This window comes from Lagenorhynchus albirostris, chromosome 9 (genome assembly GCF_949774975.1).
Source record: "Lagenorhynchus albirostris chromosome 9, mLagAlb1.1, whole genome shotgun sequence".
NCBI classification, from domain to species: Eukaryota; Metazoa; Chordata; class Mammalia; order Artiodactyla; family Delphinidae; genus Lagenorhynchus; species Lagenorhynchus albirostris.
The window spans coordinates 91,617,822-91,643,478 of NC_083103.1; the positions used below are offsets into that span (position 1 = coordinate 91,617,822).

The window sequence follows — 25,657 nt, forward strand, 5'->3', positions numbered from 1 at the left end:
GTTCTCTCCAGAGAAGTCTCCCAATCACAGTACACTTCAATGGGGTTTCAAGATCTATTTTCCTCCCTGGAAAATCATACCCCCTTCCCCACACTCCTAAATATTGCCATCAGATGTGTGTAATCCCAGCCAACTTCTGCAGGTTGAGGAACGTGTGAATTCATCCAGATGAGCTTGCGGGTTTGATTCAATTGCTTATTCAACCACAAACTTTAGTGCTTCTTAGTTAGTAATCTCTTAATGGAGTTGTGTTCAAATGGAAACCCAGGGACTATTCCTGCCAGGTTCTCTTTAGACAACCAGGGCTTGTTTCTCATTTCTTGCTCTGAATCACGGAACGGCCCAGGTGCTTAAGCACAAGCACCAGCTCTGCTAGCACACTGTGTTAACAGTTCTCCTTTCTGAGTGCCATTTCACTATCCCCATCAATCTGGTAGTTATCACCCAGGGAGATTTGTCCTTTGAAAAACAAAATGGCTGGACTTAAAAAGAGTCTACTTCTCCCCTTGTCCCTATTTCAGTTTCACACAACTTGTTAATATAAAATCTTGACAATGGGCCAGGGTAGTAATGCCGTTGGCAACGTTTCTGTCCTTTGTAGCTTGGTGCCTAAAACCTACCGGGGTGCGTGACAACAACGGTAACAAAAGCTGGGAGGAACAATAGCCAGCTCTCGAACTGGCGTAAAAAGGAAGTAGATCCCTCGGAAGAGTTGATGTATATAGTCCTCATGCTGTTATTAACTTCATTTTACCTTTCCTTATCAGCTACATGCTTCAAGCATCTCTATGTACCAGGATTTCCTGGGTGGGGTCGCTTCCCAGTGACCCAGCAGCTGCAATAGGAGTGCAGAGCTTGTGTCTTCTCCCCAACCTGGACTTGTTTCCCCACAAGCGCTCCTCCTTTTGTCCCTGTCTTGATTTTTCCCACATGTGCTACTTCCTCTACAAACCCCTTCCCATGAACTTGATTCAGGACACCCTCCATCCCCACCATGGTCCCTTTCAGCAAAGGTACATGAGGTATTTTTTCCCATCAATCAAGATTACACATTTCAATCACTCTAAAGGGTCAGCCACCATTCTCTTGAGATTCAGAATTATCAAAAAAACACTTGGGGAAACCCAGTTCTTTCAATTCCACACACACACACAAAAACCCTTTCTCATGTTGCATCATTGCTCAGCATCTTGTTGTCCCTTCAGCTTCGCCATCGTTGCAGGGATACAGCTATTTCTATGTGTTCCCAAAGCAACCTGCTCTCCCCTACTTCCTTCACACCCCTTTGCTGCCTGATTAATTCCAATTCATTTTTCAGATCTCTGCTCAGATACCATTTCCTGCATGAGACCTGACCGGACTCTACCTTTTCCAGATAGGCTCAGGATTCCTATAGGGTCAGTCCCACAGCACCCTGTGTTTCCCCATCTCAGGACTTACAAGCTCTTAAATCACTTTACAACATAAGCTTAGGAAACAGATGCTTTAGTGTTTCCCATCTATAAGACAGGGAGAAAATTCTGTCAATTAAATGTGCATGGCATATAAGATTGAAGATGAAAGGTATATACAGTTCTTTGATAGCAAAGAAACATATGAATTCAAGATATTATCATTATTTGCTCCTCTTGTATTTTGCAAATCACTTATTAAATAACAAGTGAAGCACAACTAAACATAGAAGTATTTTTAAAGGGATTTTAGAGGGGGGTTGGAGGGAAAGGAGTAGAAATGTGTTATAGTTAAAGGTTCATTTTAACTATTCTAAGAGGACTTGGTGAACCTTAATAAGATGCATTAGAGGATAATGGTGCACTTGCTATTTAAGGTTCTACATTTCTTGCTTGCCACTAACAGAGATGTATTTTTTCTTTAAATTCAAGCTGATCCCATTAGCACCAATGTTCAATTTCCCAGTCTTTTCAAATAGCCACAGAACATCCAGAAAACAAACTGTCTATTCCATGATTGTTTAGCAGAAGCTTAGTTATTACCATTACCTGTGTTTAATTTCAAGCTTGCCAACTCATAGCTTTGGAAAGAGGGAAGGAGAAAACAGGTTATTTAAAATGGATGTGTTTTATCATTACCCATCATTAAAAAATGATGCTGTTGTACCATTTCAGAAGTGGTAGGCAGTGAATATTTAATGCTCACACTAGTATTTATTAGTTTCGCCTTTCTACAGTTCTTTATAGAATGACTATTTTAAATGACTATGATTTCTATTTCTTACAGATTCTCTGGCATTTCATTTCTACTCGCAAAGCATTTGTATCTGTGCTTAAGAAGCTACCCAGTAATACCTATAAATCGAGGAACTGTTTAAAATAACAGGCACCATCAAGATTAGGTGGGAAAAAAGTCACACGTTTGGGCCTTTGTTAAAGAGACAGCGTACGGGAGAAGAAAGAGTAGGTGCGGCACGCCACTCACAAATCTCTCTGTAGAATAGATTAGACCAACAAAACAGAGCCAAGGCGACAGACAAAGCTAGGTGGAGACCAATAGAGAAATATACATGAGAATATGCAGTACAGCCTCACAATGAAAAACAGAATATTATATATAAAGTCGTACATTCCGCCATATCACTTTGAGGGTTATCAACATATATATGTTTTGTCTTCTCATCACATCATAAACATCTGGACGGCAAAAGCTGTTTTTGACATATACATTTATTTTTCATGTATCTATAAACTAACTGACTCCATTTTTATTGACAAGTATACCCTCTTTGATAATTAGTCGTCGATTGAAATGCTACAAAAAGTTCCATGGGTGCCAATGAGCTATTTCTACCCGGTGTGCTCAAATCATCTCTCTAAGCCGGCAGTCTGGTTCTAAGCACCTGAAAACTCCCATTCTCCTGTCCTCATACTGTCACCTGTCCCCTGTTTCTTCCCCGCACTAAGCATCCTACCAGCTCTGCAAAAGCGGACAAAGAAAATTCGATCTGTGCCGAACCCTAATAAAGACCACATTTTCTCAACAAGATTGCATCCAGCAAATTGTGAGCCTGAGGGCAAAGTACAGAGTGGGGGAGGCTTGTCAGCAAGGGAGCATCTCACAGTTGGTAGCCAACAGCCAGCCTGAGTAGACAAGAACATAGTGCTGGCCAGCAACACCATGCCCACCACAAAGGTGGCCATAGACATCTCTTCTGCTGTGGTAAGTTTTTGTTTTGTCTTACCTATTATTATTATTATTTATTTTATTTTATTTTTTTGTGGTACATGGGCCTCTCACTGTTGTGGCCTCTCCCGTTGCGGAGCACAGGCTCCGGATGCGCAGGCTCAGTGGCCGTGGCTCACGGGCCCAGCCGCTCCACGGCATGTGGGATCTTCCCAGACCGGGGCACACACCCGCGTCCCCTGCATCGGCAGGCGGACTCTCAACCACTGCGCCACCAGGGAAGCCCTTACCTATTATTATTGTACAGCACTGACACTCTGAAAGCTGACGATCGGCCACTGTGCTCTAATGTTGCTACAGAGACTTGATGAAAGCACAGCCTGACAAAATACACAGGGCTCACAACTCCCTGAAATGCAGGCTAAAAGAGTAAGGTATGCTTTTTTCAACTTAGGAGCACAGAATTGCAGAACACCATCATTAACAATGACAACAACAACAGTCCACTGAAATCCTGGCGACCATTCCACTGAATGTCAAGATCAAACCAGAACTTAACTAGTAGGATTGCTAGTTATAATCACCCCAATCCGTCCTTTCTCATGACAGAGGTTACGGCGATATAATGTATGTGGTCAAATTGGTAAAAAAAAAAAAAAAAAAAAAAAAAAGGCGGGCGTGGGGACTGAGAAGCCCTTCTGTACTCTGTAAAGTCCCTCCTCCAGATAGGGTTTCCACACTATTCTCCTGCCTGCTTCACAGGAAGGAGGCTTCTACTGAGGGAGGGAAGGCTGCCTGTTACAATATTTTAATTTTTTGCTGCATGGTCATCATCAAATGACACTGATTGTGCACGTACTACAGACTGAATGTTGAAACTACAAAAATGAACCGGCTACATTTCTCTTTCTCAAGGACCTCAGGGTTTAGAGGTAGAGACAGGACAGACAAGTAAAAAGGAGCAGAAGAATACAAAGCCCGTTGTGCTGAGTACTGAGGGAGGGCTGTGGGCACCAAGCTCTGTGGAACTCCTTTTCCTGCTGCTTGCCGAGGTGCAGTGTTCATTCCCATCATCAGTTTCTTTCAACCCTGATATCATACTTACAGTCCCATGTATTGCTCTACCTGCCCTGCAATTCTCGCCCCCTCCCCAATCATGTCCTCATGCCCCTGTTTCACAGCTGCCCATCTGTACAATAAATTCCCTCCTTACCATGTCCTGTGGAATGTCATGAAGCCTTGCCTGACTATGTTGCAGAAAAGTGATCTTTCCTGCCTCTTTGAATTCCATGTGCACTGTTATAAATGGAAATAATGATAATACCTTTTCATGAGCTAAAATGAGAAAAAATATGTATGTAAAGCACTCAGAAGAGTAATCAGCACATAGTAAATGCTCAGTAAATGTCAGTTGTATGTATTATTGGTCAGTTGATTATAATGGCATGTGGTAGATATAAGTAAGTTAAAGAAAAAGCACTTGTTCTCCAGCAATTCAGGATTTAGTAGGATAGATAAGACAGGTCTTCAAAGAATAAGACAGGATATGTCTTATAAGAGACAGGATATGATAAAGATCCTGTGAATGTTTCAGAGGAATGGGCGAAGCAGGGCCTTACTTGGAGATGACGATTGAGGGCTCTGAACGTCAGGGAAGAAAATACAGCCTTTAACCTTTGGATGCTGCAAAGTGAGAGAAGGTGGTTAAGCCTATGAGTGTGCATGGAATGGAGTGAAGAGGTATCATGTACCACACCATCCGCCAGGAAGAGGAATTCCACAGAGGTTAGAGATGGATTGAATGCTGTGTGTGTGATGAGGGTGGGAAGTGGGGGGGCCACAGACGTGCAGAGACTACCCGAGAGGTTACTGGAGCATTGCCAGGCAAGCTGAGGCTGGCCTGAATGAGGGTGGGAGGAGCAGCAGGCATGAAGAGGAAAGATCAGATCCTAGAATCACAAAGGAGAAGTTACACAACCTGGTCTGAATGGTGGTGTGGGAGAAGCGTGGAGAGAATGCATGTAAATGCCAAGAGTGAGTCTGGAGGGCTAAGACTCATCAATGAAGATGCAAGGCCTGGAAGATACAGGCAGGGAAGACAGATGGTGTATTCAATAGCTGAGTGATGTGTAGCTCTACGTTTTCAAAGCATAAAGAAAGATGTGGGGCTTCCCTGGTGGTGCAGTGGTTGAGAATCTGCCTGCCAACGCAGGGGACACGGGTTCAAGCCCTGGTCTGGGAAGATCCCACATGCCGCGGAGCAACTAGGCCCGTGAGCCACAACTACTGAGCCTGCGCGCCTGGAGGTTGTGCTCCGCAACAAGAGAGGCCGCGATAGTGAGAGGCCCACACACTGAGATGAAGAGTGGCCCCTGCTCGCCGCAACTAGAGAAAGCCCTCGCACAGAAACGAAGATCCAACACAGCCAAATATAAATATAAAAATAAATAAATAAATTTAAAAAAAAAAGGCAGATGCGGATTTGGGAGTCTTGTAAATCAAGATGACAGCTGAGTCAGGCCCTCAGAGGTCACTGGAAAGGAGGCAAAACAGGATCAGGCAAGACAGTCTCTAAGAATGTCATCCCTCCCAAGTCCACCTCCTACTGGGCCCTTTGTCAACAGACCCTATAACAACACACAAATCAGAAAATTAGATGCACTAGCACTTATTTCTAATTACAGTATCATGATATAGATGTTCTTAGGTTACAAAAATGGAGTTTGGGTACAGTCGATGCCTATTAATGGGCTATCAAGTGAAATCGGCCACATTTAACATTTTTGACCCCTCAAATCAAATATTTCACAAAGAGCACCTAACATAAAAGTGTCGGGCTACGAAAATCCTGTGCTCAGCCTTGATCTTTGCTTGAATATTCAAGATCTACTTTACGCTAAAATTGCTTTTCTTTTCTAAGTGAAAAACAGGTAAGAGCCCAGGGATCTGTACCTGGGATTCTGTATTAGATAATGCAGAAAAATTATGCTCTTTCGTTTTCCACCTTATAGGAGAAGTCTGAACTCTTCCCTGTTCATCCAAAGAAGAGAAATATTTAAGGGCCAGGGTAACTGTTGCGACCCTCCAGATTTTATTGTGTTATCCCGTATCAGTAATGAAATAATTCCTCTGCAGTAAACAATATCCAAAACAAAAGCCCTTCAGCAAGGATGAGAGGGGGGGAAAATAGTTTAAGAAAATACACGTAATTTTTCACACATACCCCAATATATTAAGCACATATGTTGCCACAGGCACCAGATTCAGTTTAATTAGAACAGTATTCCTTCCTACATCTGAAATATTTAGCTCCTACCCAGTTCACCGTGCTGTAATGTTCCCTGGTCCCCAAATGAAATTACAGCAAGCCAGCACCCTAGGAGGAGTGTGAGACTTGAATACTGTAGGGCGGTACAAAGCTGAGCCCCTCTCATCGAAGGACAATGGACTTGGTTGCACTGTATGCTAACATCAAGCCACTGGATTTTAATCCAGTGAAATACAAGCTTCAATTAGTATGACATGTGCTATCCAGTTAAGGATGTGAATCTTGAGTTAATAACCTCTACAGACTATCTTATTTCTGTTTTTAAAATTATAAAGCAAGAGAAGGAGCACAGACAATGTGGTGTGTGCAGGAAATGCATCGGTAGTGGAAATATCAAACAAATAGAGCACCTTTTCTGGGATACTCTCAGAAGACCAGAAACTCATCAGTTGCAGCTGGCCATCTTACTTGTCCAGCATTTGGTTTTAGTAGTAGATGTACATGTGACCACATAATGGAATGCCTTTTTATCACTAAAATGGAATCTGTGCTGTTTTCTTTCTAGAGGGCTTATAAAAATAAGTTTTTTATTGCTTGCATCTCCAAATTGCTTTATTTGGCATAGTGATGAAAAATGCTGGAATTTATATATAATGTAACCACCAGATAAGAAAGGAGGAAAAGAAAAGGAATAGGGGATTAATTATCAGTCCTACAGAATGAACTTTACCCTGATAAGGTAATACAGTCCCTGTAGGCAGAGAAGATGAAACAATTATAGCATGCCTAATACACAGACAGTTATTCATATTGTGTACAAATCAAAGCAGGCCTCATGCAGCAGCGATGGCTCAGATCCTCACAGACACACGGTGCAGCACCATCGTCAGAATGGAATAAGGCAGCTTGCTCTGGGTGTGCGGCAACACTGCGACCAGGCCAGCAGGCGAGAGGACGACCAAAAGGTACATCTTCTATCAAGATGTGGCTTTGTCAACAAGCTTACTGATTTACCTAGGAATGTGGTCTCTCACTGATTAATGATGAGGAATTCCACCATGACAAGTAACTTATCCTTAATGTGTCCTGCTCAAAAGTAGGCAGCAAAGAGTCACACAGCTCCCTAGACAGTTTGTCAATTTCAGCTTCTCAATGGAATAGAAATAAGAGCTCACTAATGACAACTGCGGGGACCATGGCGCCTCTGGCGGTGACCTAATGTTACCTATTAATGGATTGGACTCCCAGTAGATCAGGAAACCCACCCAAGTACAAGGCAGAATCTATTTCTCTCATTAGGGAAAAGGGCTGAAAGAGAACCAGGCTGTGTCTTTTTGCCTGAGCCTTCCTAAAGGCACGGGGTCATGGAAGACCCTTGACCACAGTAATGGTGGTCAAGCTGAGCTACCAAACTTCTCCAGAGCATAGAGGGTGAGCTCTTTTGAAGTACAGGGAAGGCCCCAGAACTCCCAATGAAAATAAATAATAAATAATGGGAGTATTAATTCCACCAAATCAAGGGTTTGGCTCTGGAGAATTTTGCCCCCCTCAAGACTTGAGCTTAAAGAGAATACCAAGATAAATGTTATTTTTACCTCTTGGGGGGAAATGGATTTTTTAAAAGGGGGACAAAGATATTTTCAAAACAATTCTCCAATATTTTTTAGCCAATATCCTATTATTAATTATGCATAAACTTATTTCAAAGTTGCTGAGTTTTTGTAAATCATTGCTCTCTAGCTTAAGATTCTGAATGGCCACTGCCAGTTTCACCTGCCCAATAATGAAACTTGTTCTTCAAGGAAATCACTTAAATAAGAGTTTAAAATGAGTCAGCTAAAAGAGACGGATCTTCAGACCCAGGGCAAATATGCAGTACAAGGTACACCCTAAGTGGAAATACATGAGCTGTCTATAACTACGGTGGTGTTCAATGAAAAAAAAGCTTAGCTCCTACCACAAAAAAGAATTTCCTTTTCAGCTAAACAATTGATGTGCAAGAAGTAAGTTAAACGTCATAATACTGTATTTAATGAAGAAAGAAACAAAACACCTTGTCACTGACATTTAACCATAGAGTTTAATAAGTGGTTCATTTTTCAGGTATACTTCTATTTACAACACAATCTCAACTGGCTTCACCAAGTGCAGCAGGGATCAATGACATACAAGTGGTCCATCTTGGAGTTTTACTGAAACCGTCGAGTTTATCTGAATTTGGTAAGTTGCTCCTGGTTCCTCTCCTTCTAATGACTATTTTTGGTAGGCCCTTAATAAAAATAAGCGTTGGTAAGTGAGTATTGCTGATTAATGCGTGCCAAGTACTATGGTGTTTTTTGTTTTTTGTTTTTTGCGGTACACGGGCCTCTCACCGCCGTGGCCTCTCCCGTTGCGGAGCACAGGCTCCGTAGGCGCAGGCTCAGCAGCCATGGCTCACGGGCCCAGCCGCTCCGTGGCATGTGGGATCTTCCCTGCATCGGCAGGCGGACTCTCAACCACTGCGCCACCAGGGAAGCCCTATGCTGGTTTTTATATAGATTATCTCATGCTATCTTCACAGTAATCTCATGGGATAGGTTCAGTGATTAACCTCATTTTGCACATGAGAAAACAGAGAGGCTAAGTAATCTGTCTAAGGAGCACAGCTGAATAAGTGCCTAAGCCAGGATTCCAAACCAGGTTCATCTACTCTATGGCCTAAACATTTAATTTCCAGGATATTATCACACGTGTACTTTCTAAAGTGCAATCACCTAGATAACGTCATCATGAAGAAAAGTAAAAGGTAAGACACGGCAACTATCCTCAGTGTTCAAATATGAATCCAAACAAGAGGTATCGTAAGTTGAGGTATCTTACTGAGGAAACTACAGTTAGCAATCTGGGTTAACGATCAACACTGAGGTTCTATCATAATACTAGAAAAACAGAGCCTAGAATGCCCATGGGCTTCGTTCTTTCATTCATTTCCAGGAAAATGTTGTTTATTTGCCCTCTGAGGAGGTGTGAGGGGAGGACCAAGGGTTCTCCCAGGGGTTGTCAGAGCTGATAAATGACCAGGGTAACTCTCCATGGAGGCTGCATTTTGGCTTTCTAGCCAATGCATCTTCATATACCAATCTCAACAGGCAAAGATAGCAGAGACTAGAAGGGCCATGGATGAGGGCACAGTCAGGGTCTTGGAAATAATTTATAGGGGCAAGAAAGGGTCTATAAATGAGGACACACTGATATTAAAATGGAAAGGAAAACTAAGCGGGATTAAGAAAGAGCCCAGGGTTTATAGTAAAATAAGGTCTTCCACAGAGCTTAGAAATTACTGGCCTTTAACATATACCAAGGCAAATGGCCCCATGAATCCATCTTTTGCCTCTCTGTGGGCTGAATTATACTCCACACGATATACTAAAGACATCCATGAACAGTTTTTATAGCTTTGAGGAGTGGCTTTTTAGTTTAGGTTGCATCGTGAGACCAAAACAAGTGGTCGTGAATCGTCACATTTTATGGGTCTGCTGCTTCTTATAGTTATCTAAAATTAAGCCCTTAAATTATACTCCACCCTCATTAGGAAAACAGTCCCAGAAAGAGGACAATATTTTAGAGGCTATGCAAAAGAGGGGATGGTAGGTCTGGAGAGCCTGGAGTATAATTAAATTGATGGGCCCCGACGAAGGAAGGATGTGGTGGCAGAAAGAACACACATGGCTGCCTAGGAACCAATCAGCTGGAGTTCACTAGCCAGAAACAAACAAGGTTCAGAGAACAGCCATTTTCAAATTATAGAGCCTCATGCAGGAATGCAGTAGGGGGAACCATTTCTGTGCGAAGCCAAAAGAAGAGGAGGAAAGGGAAGAGATGCTAAGTAAACTGGTGTTGACTGAGTATTCTCCATGCACTGGGTGTTGTGTAAGACCCCTACAGAGTTTCAAAAGGCAGCAGAAAAAATAAAATAAAATAAAGGCTATTTCCCTCAAGGGAGTTACCATCCAGCTGCGGAGACACAGAAGAAAACAATGCAAGGCAGCATAAAATGAAATGCCAATTTCCCTGGAACCCTCTAGAGCTACTCTAGATGCTCAGGGCAAGGTGAGATCTGTGAGAAGACTGGGCAAGGTCTAGACAAGGCACCCTGTCCGAGCTCCCTGAGCACCCTGTACCTCGTGTCTTAGCACCTTCCATGCTGCTGCAAAGCCTTTCCTCACCCACATCCCCCCCTGCCCTGTAAGGTCTTTGAGAGCAGAGGCCATGCCCACCTTGCTCAGTGTGGGAACTCCAGGGCCTCTCACACTCAGGAAATACATCTAGAGTTGGACTGAATCCAAACCAGGGAGGAAGAGTAAGGAGAAGCTCTTGAGGGGGTTGGGCCTTGGACTAGCTCCTAAAGATGACAGAATTACTGAGGCTGAAGGAGCCATTCCAGGCAGGGGGACCTGCAGGAACCAGGGCGGAGGCTTAATAGCATGGGCTGTGTGTGTGTGTGTGCGTGTGTGTGTGTGTGTGTGTGTGCGTGCACGCGCCCAGGGAGAGAAAGTAAGACAGACAGACCAGGGCTGGACAGAGAAGCGCTTTCTGTTTGAAGACTTTCTGTTCCTAGAAATGGGTCACTCATTGCATGGCCTAGAGATGATGCATTATTGTACTATTACTAACAGAAATAGATGTGAAATATTTTAACACTACCACTGCCGATGTTGCCCGTTGCAAGAAGAAATCATTCAGCGCAAAATAGGGGGACAATGGGCTGGCCAGCGCTTTACTAGAATGACGCTCCCTCCTTCCATTTCTGTTCATTAGATTTTTTTTTTTTTTTTTTTTTTTTTTTTTTGCGGTACGCGGGCCTCTCACTGTTGTGGCCTCTCCCATTGCGGAGCACAGGCTCCGGACGCGCAGGCTCAGCGGCCATGGCTCACGGGCCCAGCCGCTCCGCGGCATGTGGGATCCTCCCAGACCGGGGCACGAACCCGTGTCCCCTGCATCGGCAGGCGGACTCTCAACCACTGCACCACCAGGGAAGCCCTGTTCATTAGATTTTAATGTCAGTTTCACTGCTTCAGTTTACCAATTATTTAAAGGTTATAGTCAGTCAGACAAGGTTTGTTTAAAAAAAAAAAAAAGGAAAAACACAGGGGAAGATAGTTATCAAGAAAGAATAAAGCACATTCACATAAGTTTAGAATCTGTCACCAGCCACAATGCCAAGGGCTCAGTGTCTCCTTTCTCATTTTCTCCTCACCACTACTCCATCCCAGCATCCAATAAAACAGGGTCACTCTGATGAATTAAAAAAGAAAGATAAGGAAAAAATTTTTCTAATGCTTTAAAGGTATGGTTTAGGCTGTATATTGAAGTCAAAGGTTACGTATTCCTTCACGCCATAGTATTTTCCTGATTTCTTTTTAAAGGTGTTTAGCTCAATAACTAACATTCTCCTGTTTCCAACATGTCTAAATGGTTAACACAGGATTTTCTAAGCTCTTTCCTATTAAATGGACTGACCAAAGTCTTTACTTCCTAGTTAAATGGACTCTATCCAGGAATGCCATGGAAGACAAAGAATCCAACTGGTTCAGTGGCTCAATCCAGTGAAGCATTCACCCTCGGCCTCTGACAGCTTAATCTCAATGCTTCCTGACAGTATGAAGGATTGCTAATTTCTAACGCTCTCACTGGTGGTTCTTAAACGCTCACCAATGAACCAAATGTTGATCAGTCAATGCCAAGGAATCAGAAATCAAATTGCCAACCCCTTGATTTATACAGTCCAAAGACTCCGGTTTAAAATCTGATCAAATACATTAGAACTGACTAAAATGTTTTAATAGATGCATAGTGAAAATACTTGTGAATACAATTTAAAAGGAGAAAGGCTAATATTGTAGCTCATCATATCCAATATGTGTTGAGCACTTACTCTGATAGGAACTGTTCAAAGTACTTCAGATGCATTAACTCTTATATCCTCAGCAAAAACCCAATGAAGTGGTGCTCTTATCCCCATTTTACAGATGAGGAAACTGAGGCAGGGAGCATTTACTTACCTGTTCAAGGCCACCCAGCTAGTAAGTGTTGAAGTCTGGAAACTTGGATAGAGGTTTATAGGTGTCATGTCTGTGATGCAAAGTGGGGTTGTAAGGGGAAACATTAGACTTGGACTAGAAATATAAGAAAAATTAACATTCACTGAATGACTATTAAGTGTTTTCAACTATTTCATTTAATCCTAGAACAAAGACAAAGTGGGTATCAGTAGCCTCATTTTGCTCAATGAGGAAGCAGAGAAATTAAGTCACTTATCCAAGAGCACACAGGTGGTTATGGCTGAGCCCAAAACTCATGACCTCTAGGTGAAGTCCCACTGCAAGGTCCCTTCCTGCAGGAGTGGTGACCACTTGGTGACCACGAGTCCCCTGAGCCTAGCTGGAGCCTGAAACCTTAACACTCAATATTTGCTTTTTACCTGGTGACATTAACTCCTCTGAGCCTCAGCATTTTTCATCTATAAAATTATCCCAGATGTGGCTGTTGTGAGAAGATGAAATAATTTTTTTCCAGCTATGCTGGGGTATAAACGATGAATACATGTTGTGTGTTGTACAACGTGATTTTCTTGAAAAGTGTACAACATGATGGTTTAATATACTCATACACTGGGAAATGATTACCACAGTCAAGTTAAGTAGCACACCCACCACCTCTCTTAGTTACGGAAATAATTTCACAGAAAGCATCACAGGCACTCTAAAGTCAAAGACATGGGGAAACTGCAGAAGTACAGACAATCGTAAGCACACTCACTTCTTAGTTCTTCCATTTATCTTCTAAAGGGAGTGGTATTTTATTAGATGTGAATAATTAATTTTTTTAAAAAAATTAGAGAACTTAAAATTGTTACTAGCCCTATGCCCACCGAAGTGTATTCAGCATGTAGGGCAGACACGTATCACCCATTGTAATAAACATTCAACAAGGGGTAATATAATGACACATCATAATCTTTTCACTCGCACAGACACACAAACAAATAAACAAAAAAAGGACATCAAAGGGGGTTTTCTTTTGCTTAGGCCACAGAAACACCTATTAGCCATTTTGTTAAAGCCCAGGGCATTCAGCGTAGATACAAAATTCATTACTGTCTGCATTTTTAAAAGGAATTTAAATGCACTGACCTGACCATGGACACAATAATGAAACAAGAATCTCATTACCATGCTCTAAATAATAATATAAAAAAATTAAACTTCAGTAATACTTTAATGTTCAGATAAATGCCTGCTTTAAACCCAATCCCTGGCTGCTTAGGATTCCTAGTTGAAACAAAACCGAACCAGGGTGAAACATACATTCTGGTAGTTCAATTTGTTATGCTCTAGATAGCGTCTGTCTTTAGAGAACTACTTTTCTCCCCAATTAAGGAACAATTTTGCCAATCAGTTTTCCTGGCGACTCAGCCTCACAAAAGAGTGAGGGAAGGGAAGAAGCAGGGGGTGTCAGGAAGGTGGCTGTACCTCCTGTCACATCACTACTGATTAAAGAGGCTCTGAAAGAACAGAAGGAAAGTGCGTTTCAAGAACAACAGAACTTTTCAGCAGAAGTACATGCGCCTAATTGAAAAGCAACTCGAAGCTGTTATTTTTATACCCCAAAATGCTGAATCATTCTTCAAACAATTTCACAAAATCAATAAAGGAGAAGTAGGTCTCTCCTGACCCCTTATCCTAACCATTGCCTGTCTGAAATAATGCCTTTCCTTCTCTCTCCTGTTTAGATTTAGGGCCAAGTATCCAAAGAGAGGCAAGAACATACTGTGGTCTCTCAATTAAGAAGGACATGCTTCAAAAGAAAAGGGCCTCGTACATCTTGCACCAAAGTTTTTCTTCTAAGGTTTCTACATTGATAATCTACAGCACTGATAACAAGGTTCCTGGGGATGTAACTTGAAGATTGTTTTATTATTAGTGCTGTTATTCTATTGAAAGGTATGATGGAAGGAAGGAAGGGAGGGGGAAAAGGCAAGCCCAGGTGCTTGATTTAAAATCAGAGCAATAGGGTGGTCCTTTGACATTTCCCTGGTCTGGCCACACACTGCCAGCATTCCAGTCACATGCCAGGGAGGAGTGTTCAAACACAGCGAATTGTACTTGAACGATGCCATCCTAGGGTCCACCTGGGCGTCTGATGGACAGCACAGGGCATCAGCTTTGCCCAGTGGTTATCTGGTGCAGCGAAATGTTAAGAGTCGACTCTAATACTTGGTCACAGAGAATTACTGAATTACAAAGTATAAATATCAGTTATCTTTACACAAACAATAAAAAACCAAAAAAAATGGTTAATCTAACCATTCCTTTGGGGGCCTATAATATACATTAACATAGAATTTATTCACTCACTATGTATTTGTTGAGACCTACTCTACGACAGGTACTCTTGTAGGTGCTGGGCATATGACACTGAACAAATCTGAGTTCCTGTTCTCATGGAGCTTACATTCTAAAGACGGGAGTCAGACCATGAAGAGACAGTAACATATAATATGCCAGGTGATGATCAGTGCTTTGAAAAATACAGCAGGTTAAGGGAGGGGGTGGGTGGGAAGTACCATGTGTGGGAGGCTAATGTTTATGTAGGCCTCATATTTTTATATAGGCCTTTATATAGGCAAGGCCTGTGTGATGGAGGGACATTTGAGCAGAATCTGGAGGACATGTGGGAGAGCAAAATGGATATCTGGGAGGAAGCGTGTTTTAGTTCCAGGCAAATGGAGCAATTAAGCAAGGGCCCTCCAGGGAGAATGGGCTTAGTGTGTTCCAGAAACAGCACGGAAGCCAGCATGGCCAAGAGTAAGAGATGGCGACAGAGAGAGAATGGCTTATCTTCTAGGAATTCACACCTAGAACAAAATAAAATAAAACGCGCTTTCCAGAATACCAGGAGAACGTTACATTTTACAGCAAACATTTCAAATGAACCACCGAGCTTTGCTACTTGAAGAATTTTCTGATGGCTTATTTTATATAATTGACAATCTAGGCTGTGTAGAGACTGGTCTCTACACAGCCTAGAGTTTTAAACTAGTTTATGCTAAAGAAGGGTACATTGAACAAAAAATCCACTCAGACCCTCCCTGAGGACCTCCCTCCACTTCTCTCCCTCCTCCCACACCCCCAGGAGTCAGGGTCAATGCCCTCGGTCTTCCCAGAGACTTTCATGAATTCCTGTGCCATGGTACTCACCATGCTGCCCTGTCACTGTCTGACACTTGTCTCCTTCCACTAGGGATGAAAAGGTTTTACTTACTTCACTGCAATGGCCTCTCAAGGCCTAAGAAGAGTTTGTGGAAGAGCTGAATGAAAAGCTGGGTAGGGCTCAGCCACCCCGTCTTAACCTTGCTCACTCCACCCGGACGGGGATGACTCAGACAGCCTAGAGGCTGCCTCATTCGCCCTGGGCCTCCTCTCTCCCTGTCCTGTGCCTGTTCACCTCACACTCCCCCCGGATTAGGCTAAGCGCCATGCTGATTTTGCTTACAAATGGCTTTTCAGGATGACTCTTCTCAAGAAGAACTGAGAAATCCAAAGAAGCTTAAACATTTCTGGAGGTCAAAGATAAGAGTGTTATTCACTTACATATTTGCCTCTTTAATCATTATTTAGCTCTAAGAAGGGGGGACGTTCCAGAGCAGCCCTGGATGGTAGAAATTTCTGTGATAATGGAAGTGTTCTCCATCTGCACCGTCCAACAGGGTAACCTACTGGATGTCTGAGGGACTTGCAGTGTGGCTAGAGCGATTGACAAACTGAATTTTAATTGTATTCAGTTTTGATTGACTTAAATTCAAATACCCATAAGGGGCCGAGTGGCTTCTGTGAGGCACAGCACAGTTCTGGAATTTTCTATCATGATGGGCTCTCCTTCAGACAGGTCCAAATTGATTTGAATGCAAGTTCCATGAGGACCAGAGCCTTGTTCGTCACACTCACAGCCTGTGATGTTATCTGGGAAGTTCTCAGTGAGCGTCTGAGGAATCACACGTGCACGCACGAATGGCTGAAGGAAGGGATCAGAGGGTAGGCTTGGCATTTGCAGAGGACCGGCTGTACTGACTGCGGATACGCTGGCATCTTCTATTCCCCGTAGCTCTGAAGTTCTGAGACACTTCCGACGGGACTGTTTTTCTATGTGGACTCTACAACACACAACTGTGTTTTCGTAAACAGTATTTTTAAATGAAAGAAGAACTGCTTATATGAAAGCTGACTCCAAGCGCTGACCATTCTTGCTATTATTGACTGCTACAGAGGGGCTGCAGGACAGAAGTCACCCAGCTAGTTCCTCTTCTCTCCCTAAACATTTCAAAAGTTGGATACACTGTGCCGGAGGCATGCATTTTTTTAACCTCATTTGTGATTTTGAGTAGGAAATTAAAACCTGTACACAGGAAAAGAAAGAAGACCCGATGTATCTGATCGGGGGCGCTTTATGAAGAATTTATTATCAGGGAGGAATATCAAATGAGAAGCAGGAACAGCACAGAAGCCTAATAAAACACCAGCATTTGACAAAATAAAACATGCTGATGGGCTGGAGCTGTTGACGGCTGAGGGGATAAGGAAAAGAAAAGGAGGAAATTAGAACAAATAAGATGGATGATGTAATTAAGAACTGAAAACCAGCAGAGAGGAAGAGACATTTGAGCTTGTTGGCCATGGGAAGTAAGCTATTTCAACCTTTTTAAATACAAAGGAGGGCAGGTTTAGAGTCTACATATATCATAAAAAAATGCTATGTTTAAATATCCAAGCATCAAATTGGGTCCACGGTGGGTTGAGGGTTTGCATTGACCGCCATCCCGTCTTCAGCAAACCAAAACATCTCCAAATATAATAGTGCAGATCCCCTTCGGCTGCCTGACATTAACTCTATATTGCTCCCCACTCCTTGCTCTCCTCTGATTGCCTTCAAGATAGCACAGGGCCCAACATGAAAGGATCACTATAGCAACCCGGGAAGCTCTTTTATCGGCCTGGAGGAGGTTTCCTAGAGTGGAGCCGGATGGAAGATCCGGAGGGGAGAGCTCTGAGGACTGCCCACTGTCAAACCATCCTAGAGATTCTTAACATGAGGATGTGTATTCCAGAAAATGATTAATGCTTTGAGGGAAAAAACGTGTTCTAATTGAACATACAGTAATTCTGAATTTTCTTTTTGTGTGACAGATAAGATATGATCATTGAATTTCTTTCTCCAGAGGCTCTGGAGGGAAAAAACCCTTTGTGGAAGCAATATCTTCGGTGTCTGAAAGATAGTCTTTTTATATGAAACAAATTCTGCATTGGGTTACTAAAAGCATCCACCTGCTTATCAATCTAAAAGCTGCATCTTTAAAGGTCACAAGTGAAGGAAAATCAGATAGACTCATTCTAATTCCTAGCAAACTGGAGCTCATTTCTCACCAATCCACCCTGCAGCGCTCAGTAGCGTGACCTTTCACTTACAAAGAGAACAGCAGATTTCTGTCTCTCATGTACTACCCTTCCTTCCTCTTCACGAATTAAATGCAGTTTTGATATTATCATCACACCCTTCTAGAATATTCCATGGAAAAGACCTATGAATTCGCATTACTTTGCCAAAATGGCCAGCTAAATCTCTCTCACAATCACTTGGCCCTGAAAAGGAATAATAATAATAATAATAATAAAACAGAATAGAATACTACAGAGTCAGAGAAATCTTACAACACCTGTGATCTGGAGCAGTAATCGAATTAAAAAAAAGGAAAAATGAGTATCTAACTGCATGTTGCTCTTTTAAATTTGGCCTGACAAATTCAGCTGGGAAAATAATTCTAAGAGATTACAGAGGAGTCCTTCTTTGGCATTTCTGAGAATACAGGTGTCTGAGTGACATTAGGAAGTAATCTGTATGTTGGGAACCTATGGAAAACACACTGGGAGAATTTCAAGCCTAAGAATAATGATGACTGGGGGCTTGTCTTGGTCTCTTACCACCCACTGAAATGACAGCTGGAGGGGTCAGTGACCTGGTGTGATGGCAAAAACACTCATTTCTGAACAGTCACTGCCAACCTTGTTCAAGTCTGAAGTCCAAGGATTCTAAATACATATATGCACAGCCAGATGGGAGAACTGAACAGAATGCCAGCTGTCCTGTTTACATTAAAATGGCAGGCGACTGTAAGACTACCATTTAATTTTCAGAAGAAATTCTTTGTTGCAGCTTCATGCAGTAATTTCAGGCAATCTGAACTTAATTTCTACTACGTGTTTTAAGTTCCTTAATACTATGCAAGAGAAAATGATTTAAATGGAACACAAAAGGCAGTCTATTTTATTTCTACATGCCTCAGTTTCCCTAACATGAGAGCGTGGAAATCCATCACATCCCTATCCAAGGCCAATTTAAATTCTACGTGGACGCCAGGACAAATCAGATGCTTAATACATTTAAAATCAGTGATAATTAAGAATTCAGAGAAGACAAAAGTTTCTTCTGAAATAATAATACTCTACACTTGTCTAGGACATTATGGTGTGCTGAGTACACCATCACATTTGATGCTCCCAGGAACCTGTATCAGGCAGGACAGACAGTGGACATCCATTCTGTGGATGAGAAAATGACACTAGGGGTGGCCGTGCAGCTAATAACACAGAAGATCGCTCACTGGGGCAGCTAGAACCCAAACCCTGATGGAAACTTGACATCCCGTGGTATTTTCACTATCCTGAAACAGGATTAACATTTGGTCAGAAATACTGTTTTCTTTTTGCACATGTTGAATCAATATTGATATTCTAATTTAGGAGACAAGGCCGCCCCTTGCTATTTGCATATTGTAATAGCCTTCAGGATAATTATTGGATAGATCTTTTGAAAAACGAAGCCACATGTTTACACTACTTCACTGCTTTTAGAAAAGTAGGGTACATGACATTTACCAAATGCTGTGGCACGATTAGTTGTGATTTAAACTACTGTGAAGGAATCACATTAAAAAAGGGAAATAAGCAGAAAACCAAAATTTTCAATGACTTCTTTACAGCTAAAAGATTAAAAATGGGGCTTCCCTGGTGGCGCAGTGGTTGGGAGTCCGCCTGCCGATGCAGGGGACGTGGGTTCGTGCCCCGGTCCGGGAGGATCCCACATGCCGCGGAGCGGCTGGGCCCGTGAGCCATGGCCGCTGAGCCTGCGCGTCCGGACCCTGTGCTCCGCAACGGGAGAGGCCACATCAGTGAGAGGCCCGCATACCGCAAAAAAAAAAAAAAAAAAGATTAAATATAACTCTTCTGTCCTACAGAGATCCCACAAAATCCATTAAAGATCTCAGAGGTTCTTATCCTTTATTCTACTACATGAACAACACAAGCTAACTTGTGCTTAAAGTTTCCACCTGAAATTTAATGGTTCTAATCCAAAACCATTAATTTGAAGCAAACAAATAAATGTTACACTGCACTGCTCTGCAGTCAGTATTGCTGATGAGATAAACATAGTAGTTTTCGTATCATCATCGTTTAATAATATTTATTATTATTGGCTATGATTAGTTCTGTTATCATTATGCTGCTTAAGCAAAAAAACAACACAGGATTTTGCAGATTTTGATTAGTAATCAACATACTCTAATTTAAATCCTAATTTCAGGCCTAGGAACAGAACAAAAAGCAAATCTTCTTTCTTCTAAACCATTAGGCTGGTTATACTTCATAAATAATCTTTTGGATCAGACTCTATAATTAAGAGAAGTGAATAAGATAATCAAGACAACACATCTTAAGTTATTTCACAAGCACAAATACGAGATCCAAGTTTTGAGATATGGCTTCCCAATGGCCACCACAGTACAGTTTAGAGCACCGGGTGGAGAGATGTATCTTGGCAGTACAGGTACTAACCAGGACTGTGCTCAGATGGCTATCGGCAAGGACACATGATCAGAGCCAGCCTGCCTCTTCAGATGCAGCCTCCAGGAGGCCCCTACCCCCTGCCCCTGAAGGCTCCTCACGGGGACACTCGAGTCACACATCTGCAAGGAGAGGAGGCCAAGGCTTGTACCCCAGGGAAATCCAGGCTTCTCTCCGTTAGTGTCTATACTCAGTGCTTCCACTTCCTCACCAAACACTCCTTCCCTCAGTTCTTACAATTTTTTTTAAATTGAAGTATAGTTGATTTACAACGTTGTGTTAGTTTCAGGGTATATAGCAAAGTGATTCAGTTTTTTATATATATATATGTGTGTATATATACACATATATATATTATAAAGCACACACACACACACACATATACATTCTTTTTCAGATTCTTTTCCATTATTGGTTATTACAAGATATTGAGTATAGTTCCCTATGCTATACAGTACAGTAGCCTTTGTTTATCTATTTTATATACAGTAGTGTGTATATGTTAGCCCCAAACTCCTAATTTATCCCTCCACCCCTTTCCCCTTTGGTAACCATGTGTTTATTTTCTATGTCTGTGAGTCTGTTTCTGTTTCATAGATAGGTTCACTTGTGTCATATTTTAGATTCCACTTGTAAGTGATATCATATGGTATTTGTCTTTCTCTGTCTAACTTACTTCACTTAGTATGATAATCTCTAGGTCCGTCCATGTTGCTGCAAATGACATTATCTCATTCTTTTTGATGGCTGAGTAAGATTCCATTGTACATATGTACCACATCTTCTTTATCCATTCATGTGTTGATGGACACTTAGGTTGCCTCCCTGTCTTGGCTACTGTAAACAGTGCTGCTATGAACACTGGGGTACGGATAACTTTTCAAATTAAGAGTTTTCATCTTTTCTGGATATATGCTCAGGAGTGGGATTGCCGGATCATATAGTAACTCTATTTTTAGTTTTTGAAGGAACCTCCATACTATTCTCCAAAGTGGCTGCCAGTTTTTACAATTTAGTTGCAAGCAAACCACAGAAGCTATGCTCTTAAAACAACTTCTTCCTAGGGCGCTACATCCAATAGCTTGTTCTCATCTACCTCAATCTCTTCCAGTGTTTAAATGCTGCACTGACCCACTCCCACTTCAATACTTTTCCCCCTTCAACTTTGAGAGTCCCCATTTTCCTGGCCAACTTTTCTGGGTATTGTACCTCCTTCCCCATTCCGCCTCTTCTTCCTGCACACTAAATGTAGTTATTCCTCAGGGTCTTTATAAGTAATAAAGAGAGGTATCTCAGATAACTGCCAAACTTTCAAAATGTGTCTGCATTAATCAGCTCAATGAGACACAATGCTTATTACTTAATAAATATGGTTTCCATAGACAAATTTTATCAAAAATTTCCTATCAATTCAACTATTAATTATACATAGAAGACTCTCAAATCTCTCCCCAGCACCCTAACACACTTCATCCACTCCCATGTCCATAATGACAACAGAGTCCGGGACATTTTCACCTGGATCAATGAGCACTCAGTAAGTCCACAACAAAGCCTATCTCACCCATCCACCCAGCTGGCCCTCCTCCTGGCCCCTCCATCACTGTTAAGGGCATCCTCTCTAGTCATCTGACCCCTCTCATTGCCCTGGTCTTCATATGTATTCTTCACTGTGCTGGCCCTGGTTAAAGCTCTCACTACCCCTTGGCTGGACCACTGTGATCCTCCAGCCTTCAGTCGCTCCCTTCTGCAATCCATATGTACTACCCCTATTTCCCCTTCTTGGTTTCTTCTGAAGAAAATCCAGAGTTGCTAACATGATACTGAAATCTCTCAAGGATCCTCTATAATCTCCCTTTTCAGCATTATTTCTCGTGATTAGCCTCCCCAGGTTTCAGACGAGCTAGCCTACAACACACCAACCTCCCAACATGAATTGGGGTTTCCTGCTTCCATGCTTTATCTCATGCTGGTCCCCCTTTTTAGAATATCTTCAACTATTATAATCTTACATGTCACAAATCTTCCCCATTTGTCAATGCCCAACTTCAGGGTTGCTCCTTTCATAAAGCTATTTTTGATCCGCTCAACTAGAAGTGAGTTCTTCCTCCACTGAGTATCAGACCACTTTCTGAGTATTTTTCTATCGAAATCAACATATAATATTTCTCTTATAATTAATCTGTACATACCTCATCTCATTTTAGAATTCAGGCAGTATCTCACTTTTGAATCAAACACATAGTCCTACACATAATGGGCTTGTCTGAATAAGTATTTGACAAATGAACAAATCAAGTGAATTAAATTCCTGACTTCCTACTGCCAATTTCTTTTTTAACGAATCAGTATTTAGTAGATTGCAGCATCTGAGAACAAGCTCCTTTTGTATCCAATAAACATAATGCTTCAAGTACTCCTAAACCACACTCCCCTCCTTGCTACACAGTATTTGGCTTCGAAGAATAAATTAGCACAAGGGCTTAACTGGATATGCAATAGAAAATTAACTTCTCCTAAAATGGTTTGGTTCAAGTTTATTAGAAAGCTCTCCGTTTTACTGGTTAGCTTTGCAGACAATTTTGTGTTAACTATGATCAGAAATGGTAGAAAGCAGAACTGCATTGACAGAACCATCGAGGATCAGAGAGACGGGGATGATGCAATTAAAAGGTGGACAGACAGGTAGACAGATGCTCAGCTGCATGATCAGGAACAAGATGGTATAAAAAGGCTTCTTTGATCATTAGAGACACTGCTATAATGAAGCTCTGCATATCTACTCGGTGTTTCTGCCGGCTCTCATCTCCAGCAGGTGTCTTATAGAGAAAACAAGGCAAACACAAACAGATCCACTGCCAGCTAGTCAAAGCTGCTTGGCATTTTTTCCTTTTGATTAAGCCACAAATAAAATCATACATGTTGTGCTTCTGACACAGGCTGAGTATGCAGTTCGTGAATCTTTACAGAATACATCTATCTGAAATATTTCAGCATCCATTACTCTGCTGAGATCAAGAAACTAATATATACTCAATAGAGTATTCTATGTGATCTGAAACATCCCCAAGGGCCGAGAACATGACACAAACTGTAAGCACCAAAGTGGATTTAAAAGCCAAGCAAACTACGGGATTGTAAATTTGGAAAATGAAGGTAAATCGTGAATCAGGAGGCAGGACACAGGGGCTTAAAGAATAACTAAGTCTTCGTTATTTAGGAGAGAGAATGGAAAGCTGCGCTAATGGGGATGAGCCAAGATGGCAGCGCTAAATGCCATTCATACTTGCCTCTGGAATGCACTGCATGGTCCCCTAGAAGTAACGGCTTCTCGTTTCGTTTCCGCATAGTTTGAAATGAGGGTAGGTTTCCTGATCATACACCAGCTGACAGGGCTGTAGGTGGTAATTAGGGATGCTCTGGGGAATAATAGTTGCTGTGAATAATCCCCATGGTAGAGACTTGAGCATGAGTCTTAGCGCTGTTATCGACACCCTTCTGTGTTAGGCATTCCAATTTATCTCCTTGCCTTGGGTTCCTCCTCTGACACACGGAGACAACTGTAACACTTGTTTTCTGTCTGGGGGGGATTTTAGGAGTATAACTAAGATGCCGGTATACTGCATTCCTCTTTTCAGAAGAAGCTAAATGACAGCATCATTTCTCACAAAATCTGTTGAATGATTCTGGCTCTAGGGTTAGGTTGAGGAGGGCGAGGAAGAAAGGGAAGTAGGCAGAGAGAGAAGGAGGAAGAGATCCAGTCACTAGAACTATTTTTACGGCTTGGGGAAGAGGTGAATGCCCCTGTAAATCATACTTCCAGGGACAGATGGCCTTCTTTAACAACAATGTCTCCTTCTAGAGTCATCACTTTATCCTGTGAAAGACTTCAGTTCCATATGTTCATGAAATCACTGATCTTGTGACAATTGGAAGGGCACGCCTCTGGAAGATCTGATCACACTACACCGGCATGGGGTGGGGTGGGGGGTCTTTGATGAGGAAATAGAGAGAGACAACATTTTCATGTAGAGGTTGGAAAATCAGGTAAGACACACCGCTGTTTCCCCTTTCCTTCTTACATTTTACAGTTACAAAGCCCATTCCCAACACATTTTAATCAGCCACTCAATATCACGTGGCTTTTGCCAAATATAAAAGTATGTCACAGAGAACGGGCCAAGGGAAGAGCATGGCCCACTCCTTCTCAGTTACTGTGCTTCTCTCTGTGACTGCAGATTTCTGTGAGCAGCCCTTTGCACAAGCACTTGAAATCTCAATATGATAGCCCAATCTGTGGTGTTACCTGAACACTGTCAGGTCAGATTCTCTCAGAATACTAATGTTAAGAAGATCACCATGACATCTGCCTACTGTAGGTAACAATGACCAACCACAAAGGTAATCTTAAATTAGGTTCTCTTTCAAGATATCAATAACTCAAATTGCTTTTGTCATAGTTCTTTTCAAAAAAAATATTTTCAATTTAGAACTGGAAGGAAACATGAAAGAGTAGGCTTGACTGCCCGTGAAGCTCACTGCTATTGCAGTGCTAAATGGGCACAGGCTGGGAAGACAAATGAAATAAGACAAATGCACTCTCCCTTATGCTCAAGTATGGTATTTAATACCGTTGAACACTGCATTTATTTTTATCTTTGACAGGTCCAGAAATGGCCACTTACTTTATCTGCAGCTGAGATATTCTCAAAAATATGTTTTCTTGCCCCACAGGAGAATAGCTTTTTTTCCAGAGTTCATTGACAGTAAAAATTGGTGAACATTGCATATGGACATTTTTTCCTTCAACCATCATTAAAGATTAAACATCAGTAACTCTTAATAAACTCTAGAAGCAAGAGCTAAAAATGAGTGAGAATGGCAAGCCTAGACAACAGTATGCATCACCATGGAAAAGCCGTTTAACAGGCATTTCCTCTAAGTTGGGAGATATTTATACAGTATATAGAATCTCAAAGTTGGACTGCTTTATTATTTTGAAATTCATTCTTCTATTCCTGCAGAGTTTTGCAGTTTGACCTATTTGTCTTAAGGTTGGACTGCATTATACATTCTTAAGAAGCAGAAGCAAGACGGAGATGGCCTTGAAAATCACCATCAACATTGTAATCGGTCTCTTTGATAGAGGTGATGCAGAGCGCTGACACTTTAGCCGCCATTTTCCCTTAAAATGGTATTCTCATTCATTTGAAGACAGAAGCAGAAGCCTCTGCCTTGAATTTGCAATGTTTAAAAATGGGAGAAATATACTGTTTGATTCAATGTTCAACCATTAGCAAAGTGCACTCAAGGAATC

General features: G+C 41.9%; 1 protein-coding gene across 4 annotated transcripts in view; it reads right to left on the minus strand.

The window, feature by feature from the left end:
* CADM1 (cell adhesion molecule 1) overlaps positions 1-25,657 on the minus strand; it is a 334,473-nt gene that overhangs the window by 101,719 nt on the left and 207,097 nt on the right. The gene's annotated exons all lie outside the window — the stretch shown is intronic.